Here is an 11,058-nt window from a genome sequence, read left to right on the forward strand (position 1 = left end):
AAGGGTGTCTAGAAAGCAGTGGAATGACGGTGCACAGATGAGCGGACTGTCCGCCTGCGCATACGCAAACACACACACACGCACCGGCATCCGAGCAGACAGACAGACAAGCTAGCTAATGAATTCATTTGGCTGACACTTATAATCCAAAGCCACTTACAATTTGTGGGACCCATTTATGCAGTAAGGGTTTATCTAGGGCAATCCGGGTAAAGTGCTGGGCGTTGCCTGTGGGGTAAGCCAGCCAGCAGCCACCAACCCACCCACTCCCAACTCACCCCACCATCCACCACCATTACGAACATCCTACAACACTGCCCCACCCCCATACCCTTGAGGCCAGGGATTTCCAACTAGAGGCTTCCTGGAGTTCCTAGGTCAAGACTCCTCTTCTTCCTCCCAACTATTTGGTTGGCGCTGACCCCCCCCCCACCTCAAGCTCAGTCTAATCAAGGGATCTACTGCCATCTACTCCAGACACCGTGTGTGAATCTCAGAAAGCTTTTGACTCCCATGGACCTCCCAGCTTTGTGACTTTCTTCCGGGGGCCCGTTGCTGGCATGGAAGAGGATGTCTGCCCGCTTCTCTCTGCTTCTCCTCTCTTCCCCCAGTGCTGACCCACTTTCGGCTCCCTGTGAGGAGTGTGACCCAGCACTGTCCCCAATACAGAGATCCTATACAGCTCCACAGCGTTCCCATACAGCCTCTCTCAGCGCTACACAGCTCACAGTTGTTCCGCCACTACAGCTGCTCAATACCACAGCTACGACATCCCATAATGCCACAGTCACCACGATCCATCCCAGACTGTTGCTACAGGTCACTGGTGTTCCCCAAAATGCTACACACTCAAGCTGACCAAAGTGCAGAGTCGCCGCTGCGAAACCACAACTTCAAAACTTTTGTACATTTTCTACTCTGACAGACGCACATGGGAAAATTTGTAAGGCATAACGATGGGGAAAATGCAGAATGAAATGCAGAATGAAATGCAGGCCAGTTTTTAGCAGTCTTTAAGCTATGCGCTTCCCAGTCACTACTTCTAATGTGAACGTTCATTTCAGTTCAGTCTTAACTATAATCGTGAATCTCGCAGCTGTTAGTCTCCTGAATGGGAACAATATACAAGCCAGTGTAGAATAGACTTCCATATCACAAGTAGGCTTTCTTCATACAAAAGTTGCACAGCAAAGAGAGTAAATTGGGATGCAGAGAGTAGGGGTGGGCCATATGGACAAAAAATAATATCTCGATATTTTTTGTGATTTTGACGATAACGATAATTAGTCGATATCCTTTAAAAAATTGTTAAAGTCTGAGTTACTTTACAGCTCATTATTTATGAAAAGCATCATTACAATAATAACCAATAACCTAACCTGTGACTTTTTAACCAAATCAACCAATGCATTGTCACTCTATGACACATTTCCAATTCTGCCCCCACTTGTGTGTGTGGCATTGACATGGTCTAGCCAGCTACATTAGAGAAGATGAATAGGCCTAACAGTTTCCCAAGAGAAAGTCTGAAGCTGAAGTTCCTTTCAAACCTTTACATAGGATTCACTGTAAAACTAAGAGCAGACCAACAGAGTAGCCTACATCTCAGTTATTTCCTTCTATGTTTTGTTTTAGAGCAATCACGTAGGCTAGTATTCCAAGTTACAGAATAGAAACTAATGCGTTAGCTTATGGCTAATGTATATGAGAAATCCCATAGAGATGCTAACGTAGATATTTAGAGCGAACTTCGAGCGAAGTCCATTTACAAAAGAGTTACATGAGAATAGTTATTTGTTTACAACTGACTATTAAAATACTCAAAGGCCAATGTTTTCTCTCCATATAATACCGTGTAGGAAAAAACGTGACTTTCTCATCAATGCTACTTGAACAGAAGTAGCCATAAAATCCCAAGTAGGCTACTCTCGCTGCACAAAATAAACATTAGGCTGCGTGGGACAACGTTGTGACCCACTAGTGATGACGTGACACTTGCTCTGCTGCACTTCTCCCGCATAGCCTACCTCCTGGGAATGTATGAGTCTTCAGTGCGTGATTTCGAGTGTTTTTCCCCATAAGTAATTTAAATACTCGATAATGTCAATTTGCACATCGTTAAAACAACAATCACGATATTATCGCAGACGATATATATCGCCCACCCCTAGCAGAGAGAAAGAGAAATGGAAAGAGAGGCGTGGCAAAGGCTTGCCGTCATGTGTCAGAGCTTTAGTTCTGAGTTCAAGAACAAATGCATTCAGCCTCTAGTCTGATAGCACTAGTCTGATGAACAGCCACATGCGGTGTTTCCACCCTCCTTTAGGATGACCTTTTCAGGGGACACAGTGCACAGGGAGCATTCAGTTCAGGCAGGCTTGGCCGGGCTGAGCTCCAACAAGCAAGTCAAGTGATAGACCATCAATCAACGTGGAAAAAACCAAACCTGCATTACTAAAGGCACGGCCTGGTTGAACCCATTTTAGCTGGCTACCACCGTCCAGACACATCAGCATCTGATGCAAGAGCCCTGTGCCACCTTTTCTCCACCACTAAGGTAAGATGAGGAACAGAGAGAGCAAAGACTAGCAGGTTAGTAGCACTCCGCCACAGACAGACAAGTGAGATTAGGGCAAAGGTCACCAGTCCAACAGGCCTGGGCTGCAACAGACAGACAGTGCCTCAGGCTAAAAAAAACCAACAATCCTCAGGTAAGTATCCGCTATGAAACTAAGGATACCTGTAGAAAACATGCCTGTTCTGATGACATTCACAGACAGACATCTGTACGTCTGCAAGCTTTTCAATGGATGAAATGTACAACACTGAGGAAAAACCCTCATTGCAGGTGTGGATCTGGACTTCCCAGAGTGATGAAGTAAGATATCAGAACCCCCATCAATGTCCTACCATCATCTCAAAATACACACACACAGACCCACTTAGGCTATCTATTTGTCTTTTTCCTCCTCTCCTCCCTTTTATTCCATGTGTAGCCTCTTTCATTTATCCATCCTACATGGGCCTCCTCTCCTCTATCCAAAGACTAGCCTGTTCCTTGTGTCACTCTCTCTTTCTCTCTCTCCCTCCCTTCTTCTCTCTCTCTCTCGTGTTAAGCAGGTCAACGGGCAGAGCTGTTGAGAGGAAAGAAAGCAGCACCAAGGAGAGCAACCTTTTTCTGCACGCACACACACACACACACACACACACACACCACTGTACTGTACTCTCCTGCGCATAGCTCTATGAATTCATACACAAAAACCATAGCCTGCATTCCCCCTTACCAAATGCAATGGGAATTAGTCACCTGAGATAAACAATAGTGTCATCTATACCAACATTCTCCCCAACACAGGTGACAATATTGGATGGAAAGAGCCGTTTACAAATCTGCTGTGACTTCCTCTCCATACATCTCACTCTTATGTAGTCATATGAAGGCCAGAGTATTATAAACGTGCAGGCGCGCGCGCGCACACACACACACACACACACACACACACACACACACACACACACACACACACAGACACAGACACAGACACAGACACAGACACACACACACACACACACACACACAGACACACACACACACACACAGGTCCGTATACACTAATCTCTACACATGAAAACATTAGCATGCACACAAATAGAAGCACATCTGATATGCAGTCCCACATACAGTATTAGCTATCGAGTGCATATACACACACACACACACACACACACACACACACACACACACACACACACACACACACACACACAGACACACACACAGTCACACACACACACACAAACCTGAGTGATCAAATAGCATCATTACACTTACAGTAGTGTGCTTCTTGGTGGACTGAACACCAACTGAGGCCTTGAGAGAACAATGTACACAAGCACTAAACCTGCCTACAGGGTAAAGAGCACTGCCACTTCAAAACAAATCTCACACACAGAGGGAAAACAGACAACGGTCAAAAGTTTGGGGACACATAGAAATTTCTAGTCCACTCCATTATAGACAGAATACCAGCTGAGATGAGTTGCATTACCATACCAGCTGAAAAGAGTTCTCGACTGTTGTAGAAAGAAATGGCTGATCTTTAATTTAATATCTACATTGCCCATTATCAGCACCCATTCATCCAATGTTCCAACAGCACATTCTGTTTACCAATCTGATATCATTTAAAAGAATAACTGAGAAAACATTGGAGAACCCTTTTGCAATTACGTAAGCACATAATGTAATCTGAAAACTGCTGCCCTGATTAAAAAAACAATGCAACTGATCTCAGCTGGTATTCGTCTATAATGGAGTGGAATGGAAATTTCTAAGTGACCCCAAACTTTTGAACAGTAGTGTAACTCTTCAGAGCTCAGCAAAAGTGAAGGAACCCTGCAATCAGGCCGAAACAAATGCAGAGGGGCTTAAATGAGCCCTACACAAGACCACCATCCTGTCATCGGCAGAAAATATTTGGGCAGCATTCCTGTTTTAACAGACATCCGAATTACTTTGTTAGAAGTGTTAGGAGGGGCAGAAGCCTGAGCATCCTGGCCATGTATAGCAAGGTAGAGCAAAGGCCTGTTCCAAAGGCCTGCTTCAGTGCAGGTCCATCACTGGTAAGCAGCAAAGAGAAAAGGGGCTGTGGTGATGGTGGGGGGCATAAGGCAGGCGCAGGTGTTGCCCTAGGGACAGGCTTCTGTGAGGTCATGAGGAGACGAGATGATGCCTGTTCTGTGAGTGAGCACGGTCACCTGTGCATCTCCACACTCTCGCTCCACGCCTTATTCACCTGTGCATCTCCACCCTCTTGCTCCACGCCTTATTCACCTGTGCATGTGCATCTCCACACTCTCGCTCCACGCCTTATTCACCTGTGCATTGGCATCTCCACACTCTCGCTCTTGCTCCATGCCTTATTCAGAGGCTCAACACACCTTATTAAATTAGGCCAGCCCACATCCCTATCCCTCCTCCTCCCTCACTGACTACCCAGCAAAGAACGAGCCCCTGCATCAGTGTCTCTGTGTGTGTGTGTGTGTTTCATTACCAATTTATAAGCTACTGCAAAGACTGAAAGAAAACTGCATTAAGAGTGGACCTGTCCGGTTTTAGAATGGGGACAGCAGATCTTGCACATCAGAGGCCTGGAGTGGGAGCCGCCATGCCTACTACTACCCGTCTGTAACCATCAACCCCAAGACCATGGAAGGATGCACCAGAGGAATCAAATGGAGAGGAACAAGAAAGCAGGTGGGCCACGATCTTCACTGAAAGCCCTTCCATGTGCCTATGGTCTGAGCAGAGGCTTTGCCTGTAGGCTACCCCTCTCGCCATCTAGGTGCTCTGTGACTTCCTCAGCCTCCTGCATATAGGCAGAAAGAAGAGCCTAAGAGAGCCTTGTGGCAGTGACAGCAGTAAGGTTATGTCATAGGTTATGTGTGTGTAACTAAACATAAATAAAAACCCATCTAGCTCAGCTCTCAAAATACAATCTTGAAGGGGTGTAACGGTACACAGAAATCGGTGTGTACCTTGTTCGGTGTGTATCTTGGTTTTGAAGTCACAGTTCGGTTAATTTTTGGTACAGTACACTTGTAATCCACTGACAATATATTTTTTGTTCGATAGGAATAGTATTTTGGAAAGGTGTCAAAGGTTTTTTGACGTTAACGGTCTAAAAACTGACATGGTCCATTGTTTAATATGTTTGTGTGGAAACTCGAATTTGAAACAAGGTCCGCAAGCAAAAAGGCCTACTGTTCATTATTGTTAAAGCCTGAATTTGGTACTTTCGGTACGCATCTGTATTGAACCGAACATCCTGTACCTAAACGGTTCAGTACAAATACGTGTACCTTTAAACCCCTACAATCTTGCCCCAAATACAAAATGCCACAAAAATCTAAAGGCCATGATTATCCTGTCAGGTAGAGCAAGATTATTCGGTGACATCCAAGTCACAGTTTTCGGACACACTGGTGGTATAAAATGGCAAAGAAAAGACAAAGAAAAGTAATATTTTATATCAAATAGCCTTACAGCCGCCAGGTACATCAAAGCTTAGGTCTACTCCTCATACAGAAGTGAGTCACACATTAGCTAAAATTAACATTTCTTCACATGCCACAGTGTATAGGAGAGCTTGGGCCTTACACAGTCCATTGGAGACAAGGTAATAGCCTAGTCCTTAAATAGCAACCTCCACCCCCCAAAATACAAAATGACACTTAGAGAATGGAGCGAGGGGAGAGTGGGGTTTCCAGTTCAGCTATAGGTACTAGAGCAAACGCACGTCTTCAGCTCACTACGCTCTGCTGATGAACTATTAGTCAACCACCATAGACTGTCCAGCCCTCTAGTCCACTACATTGTAGCACCATAGCTCTGAAGTGATACACATATTTTTTTTTTATTTTGCCATTTATGAGAATCTTTCCTTACAATGCACATTTAAAAATCATATCAATCAGATTCAGATCAATGGGTGATTTAACCTACTTGGTACTTATCCCACCAACTTTTGGGTGATTAGGACAGGCCTCTTCTCATCATACTGGTGGCAGACAGTTATACAGAATCTGAGAGAGATCTCACAGACCCAGTTGGCAGCGTAAACAGGAGGGCACCTGTTTGCTTAGGAAAAAGAAGGGCTCCATCACCCTCAGGGTTGGTCCCATTATGTGCCAAAGCCCTGCATGTTCAAGGCCGCATCCAAATCAATGGCCTCACATGGGCAGAGAGAGTGATCCCAATAGAGTGAGGACAGTCAGATCAGTCACATGGGACCAAACGGATGGGAGAAGAGAGGGGTGGGGATGCTACTGAGTGTTTATAGGGGGATTAGGCAAAAACACACTGAATCTTATATGGGTAGTAAAATGTGTGCTTCGTTTTGAGAATGGCAGACCAGTTGGCTGAATAGACAACACACTACCGTAAAAATTTAGTTTTTCTCCCCAGACACTTGTGGCTTTCCCCCAGTCTTACATGGCCCTTGCAGTGAGGGACTGGCTGCCGGAGAAGGCATAGGCTACTGTTGAGCCTCTTTGCTTTGGGCAGTGTGCATCCGTGGCGACGGGCGATATGCTGCCTTCGCTGTAAATCACACTCACTAGTGTGTAGAAGATAGGGCAGGTGGGTGGTGGGGAGGAGCAATATGAACTTGTGAGCAAGTGGGTGTTTCCCTCTTCCACTCCCTAAGCCATCAAACTCAGAAGTAAATCAATAAATGAATGGGGGAAGGCCCCTTCAAGTGGTCTCTCTCTCTCAGCAAAAGACAAACACGGCAGGCAGCAATTTCGTCTGGGCTCAGTCAACACTGCGTTCCACCAAAGAAGTGACAAGAAATAGGTACCAATCGTCAATATGATCAGTCTTTCTATCAGACACTTTACAATAGGGTAGGGGTGAATTACAGAAAAAAACATAGACATATCGCACACGCCCGCATACACACCCACAAACAAACAGAGTAGACACAGATACACAAGCATATCAACAACAATGTGCTTATGAGAAATACTTCAGTGAATGTGGCAAACATTTATGTCTATCCATACATAGCCTACACACTTCAATACAAAGTCAATGCATCACCAAACCAGCAGGCCTGAGATGGGTTGAAGCTCTCTCTCAAAGTGAAAGACACTCCTCACACACTGCAGTAACATATCCACACTTTAAGGCTAGCAAAAGCAACATCATGCTGTTTTTCTTCTCAATCATGTCAAGGCTTCATACAATGATCTTAGTCAGTCAGTTCACAACTGTGTCACTCTGCTACCAATACCAAATGAAATCTTCAACAGTGGTCCACTTGCTCCAAAAAATGAAAAGCATCAAAGAAAGAGAAGGATGAACGGACTGTTCATGCACTGTTTTGGCAACGGCATCTGTACCAAAACAAGTAGTCTTGTTACTACACAACACTACAAGCCTATGACAGCTTACTAACTTGGGCAAGTGAAAGGGACAGAGCCTATCAGTAGATTTTGGTGATGGATGCTACAGATTGGCCTCCATCATGATGGACTCAGCTTTGGAGAAATGCATTTTCAATAAAGATCCTAGTCTTGGTCACTATCAGCGACATCTTAAGATCTGTCGTTTTTGCCTAAGTGTGCTTTGTGATCAGAACGAATGACTGATAACTACAATGACTCAGTACTTCAGATGATGTAAAACTGCATCAAGCCAACATCATATCAGTTGGCCACATTCATTCTTCTCTCACAAGAATATAAGGAAGTAAAACTAAGGAATTGATTCAAATGTGCATAAAATGAATCCCGTTGAAGGGTAATGTGGGGGGTTACTTGCGCTGCAGTGGGGGGAGAGAACGAGAAGGCTACGTGGAAAAGCAATAGGAGGAAAGTGTATCCATTTTGAACCGGCATTTCTACTTCAGCACCACAGCGACAGCCTTGCACATGAAAATGAAGGGTGTAGGTACCGCAAGATACACTAGCCATAACCATTCGACGATGGCTACAGATTAAAAGGAAAATACAAAATGTGGTATACTCCTCTGTCATTTTAGACAAAAACGAGGGTATTTCATCAGAATCGGTGGACTTTTCCCAAGCCACAAGCGTGTGCACATATGAACATTGACAGGGGGGTCTGTAACGTCACTCAACATACTGAGCTGCATTACAACGACAGCATATTTAAATATCTATAAATGCTTCGGTTTCCCCCCGTCCTGGATCTGCAGACGCAATACCCGTCAGTGATTTGGATGCATTACCGTTGCTCTTGCCTTGAATTCCAAATGCACCCAACTGGATACGATGCATGGCTTTTAGGCATTATGTTCAAAAGATTTGCATGTCATGCAACACTGCAGTTTTGCAGTAGTGTAACAGCCACTTATGGACACATTCGTATCGAACGAAGATATTGTGTTGATTATACTGCAACGTTATGCGATTCGAGGGATGGTAAAACACAAACTAAAGCCCATCACTGAAGAAGAAATGCTAGATGTGTTAAATCTTCCACAACCCACATCTAACATGATCATGGATACACGATTGCCTCTGCTAACGTTAGTTACCCATTTTTAAATATCAGCCTCATCTAGATCGATTTTTGATAAGATATGGCTTACGTTCATACTAATATGTCAATAATTGTGATGCTATTGACGAGAAATGACACACAATTACAATCCCGAGTATGTAATGATCAATATGCTTGTGAAATCCCCGCATTTGGCAGCACAGGTTTCCATCAGCCCAAATCACATCTTTTGACAGACAGTGTATCATTGAAGGCAATTACAGTAAAGATAACAGTTGATAAACTATTTAGTGTTACATTCTTAAAAGTACCTATGTCTTGTGCATGCCCCGTTTAGTACCAAACCGCAAGCCGAATTTGCCCATCCATGTGTCTTTCCTCCCGCCTCGGTCCCCGGTACTGATGGCCTATACACTGGGCATAGAGCTCGCCACTGGAACACCACGTCTTGACGCTTGAGGGATAACGTTATAACGTTACAGACAATCCAGCAGGATCTTGGAAGAAATATATTGCTGTAGATGGATCTACTGATCATTTCTCACCAACAAATAGAGAGACACCCATATAAAACAATTTTTTTAACCACTGTGGTCTTACCTTAGGCAGCGGTCTGATGCCAGCTTCCCGGAGCAGCCATTATCAGTATTCCCTCTCCCTCCGTCCTAACCTCCACGACAGGTACCGGGCAGAATTAAAAACCGGTAACTGGTAAACCAAACCCCCCTCCCCCCTAATCGTCACCCCTCTGATGGGTGCGATCCTTTTCAGGGGTATAGTCACAATAATTTTCTTTTAAATCCTCTTCAAAACATCTGTCTCCAGGAAAGCTGAAAGGTTAGTCTCCAGAGCGCAACCCAGCAAATGTGCTCACGGTTAGTCCAGGTTTCAGCGTTCTTAGCCACGATAACGTTAGCACAACTAGTGCAAAAAGGCAACCACAGATGACGAGTAAAAATCCACGCAGTTAGACATTACGATGTTATACTGGCAGAAACCGAAATCGTCCTTTTGCCCTCCTTCCCTCTCAGTTTCTCTCTGCGAGAAACCTTGTGGGTCTGAACGGCTAGTTTGCTAGGTAGCTAGCTGGCTAACGTTAGCTAGCACTGGTGGTTCCTAGCTGGCTAGCAGAGTGTTGCTTGTTGCGGTGCAGCAAGGGGGTGCACGAGAGGAGTATTAAAAATTGAAAAAGAAAACGAATAAAACAAAATTGGGGTGTGTTGTCGCACCGCTATGACTAGCGATGTACACTCGCTGGACACCCCCTCGGTACCCGATAATCTCGATCTCTCCAAGACTGCCTTTCGCTTGAGTAGGAGAGGGTCTTCATGAGAAGCGCGTGCCCGGCTCAAAGCACGTTCCCGCTTGCTTTAGTGCAACGTTCAGTTGACTTTTCCCCACAAAATGGCCGCCAAAACAAATCTGCGGCTTGGAATAGGAGGTTTAAGTTCGTGTTACTATGCAGGTAGTCAGTTTGTAAGTTATAATACACTGTAAACTAATACATCGTCCTTTTATGGACTACAGTTTAGTAATATTATGTGTCCTCTTCAATCAAATATTTCAAAGTGATAATAAATGGACTAGCGACAGCTCGGTGGGTCTGCCAGCTAACTCAGCAAGATCATTAGCATAGGGTAGTTAACATTTTAACGCTAACGTTAACGCTAGTCGACTCTGGATTTTCACCCACAGTCGCACGGCTATGTAATATTGGTTAATGTTAAATAGTCAATAATGTTACCGTTATACAATTTACAAAGATGACGTAGCTAGCTATAGGGAAGGAATCGCATTGGTAACGTTAACTTATCAGTGCGTTACTTTGCTTAAGGTTAACATTAACGTTAGCCGTTAACGTTGACAATGAGACACTGAACACATTTCTAAATAACTTATGCTAGCTAAATAACTGTCTGTTTAATACGATATCTCGTCAGGGAACCCAAGCTTGGCATCATCAAACACTGACTAATGTCACACTGTTAACGTTAGCTGCTATCGTTAACCTCACACTAATGCAA

General features: G+C 44.4%; 1 protein-coding gene across 2 annotated transcripts in view; it reads right to left on the reverse strand.

Annotated features, from left to right (window-relative positions):
- Positions 1-10,374, reverse strand: part of dyrk1b (dual-specificity tyrosine-(Y)-phosphorylation regulated kinase 1B) — a 45,409-nt gene extending 35,035 nt beyond the window's left edge. Inside the window, exons 1-2 of one of the 2 annotated variants that reach the window (XM_076280725.1) lie at positions 9,635-10,374; positions 9,346-9,488 (exon numbers count right to left, since the gene is read on the reverse strand). The gene's annotated coding sequence lies outside the window, so the exon portion shown is untranslated. The remainder of the gene's footprint in view (positions 1-9,345; positions 9,489-9,634) is intronic. The other variant, XM_076280724.1, reaches the window with a different exon arrangement.
- Positions 10,375-11,058: the final 684 nt, after the last annotated feature.

Source organism: Alosa pseudoharengus, unplaced genomic scaffold (genome assembly GCF_046254945.1).
Source record: "Alosa pseudoharengus isolate Yale_2024_CS ecotype anadromous, Long Island Sound unplaced genomic scaffold, YU_APseudo_1.1 YU_APseudo_1.1_scf_12, whole genome shotgun sequence".
Taxonomy (NCBI): Eukaryota; Metazoa; Chordata; class Actinopteri; order Clupeiformes; family Clupeidae; genus Alosa; species Alosa pseudoharengus.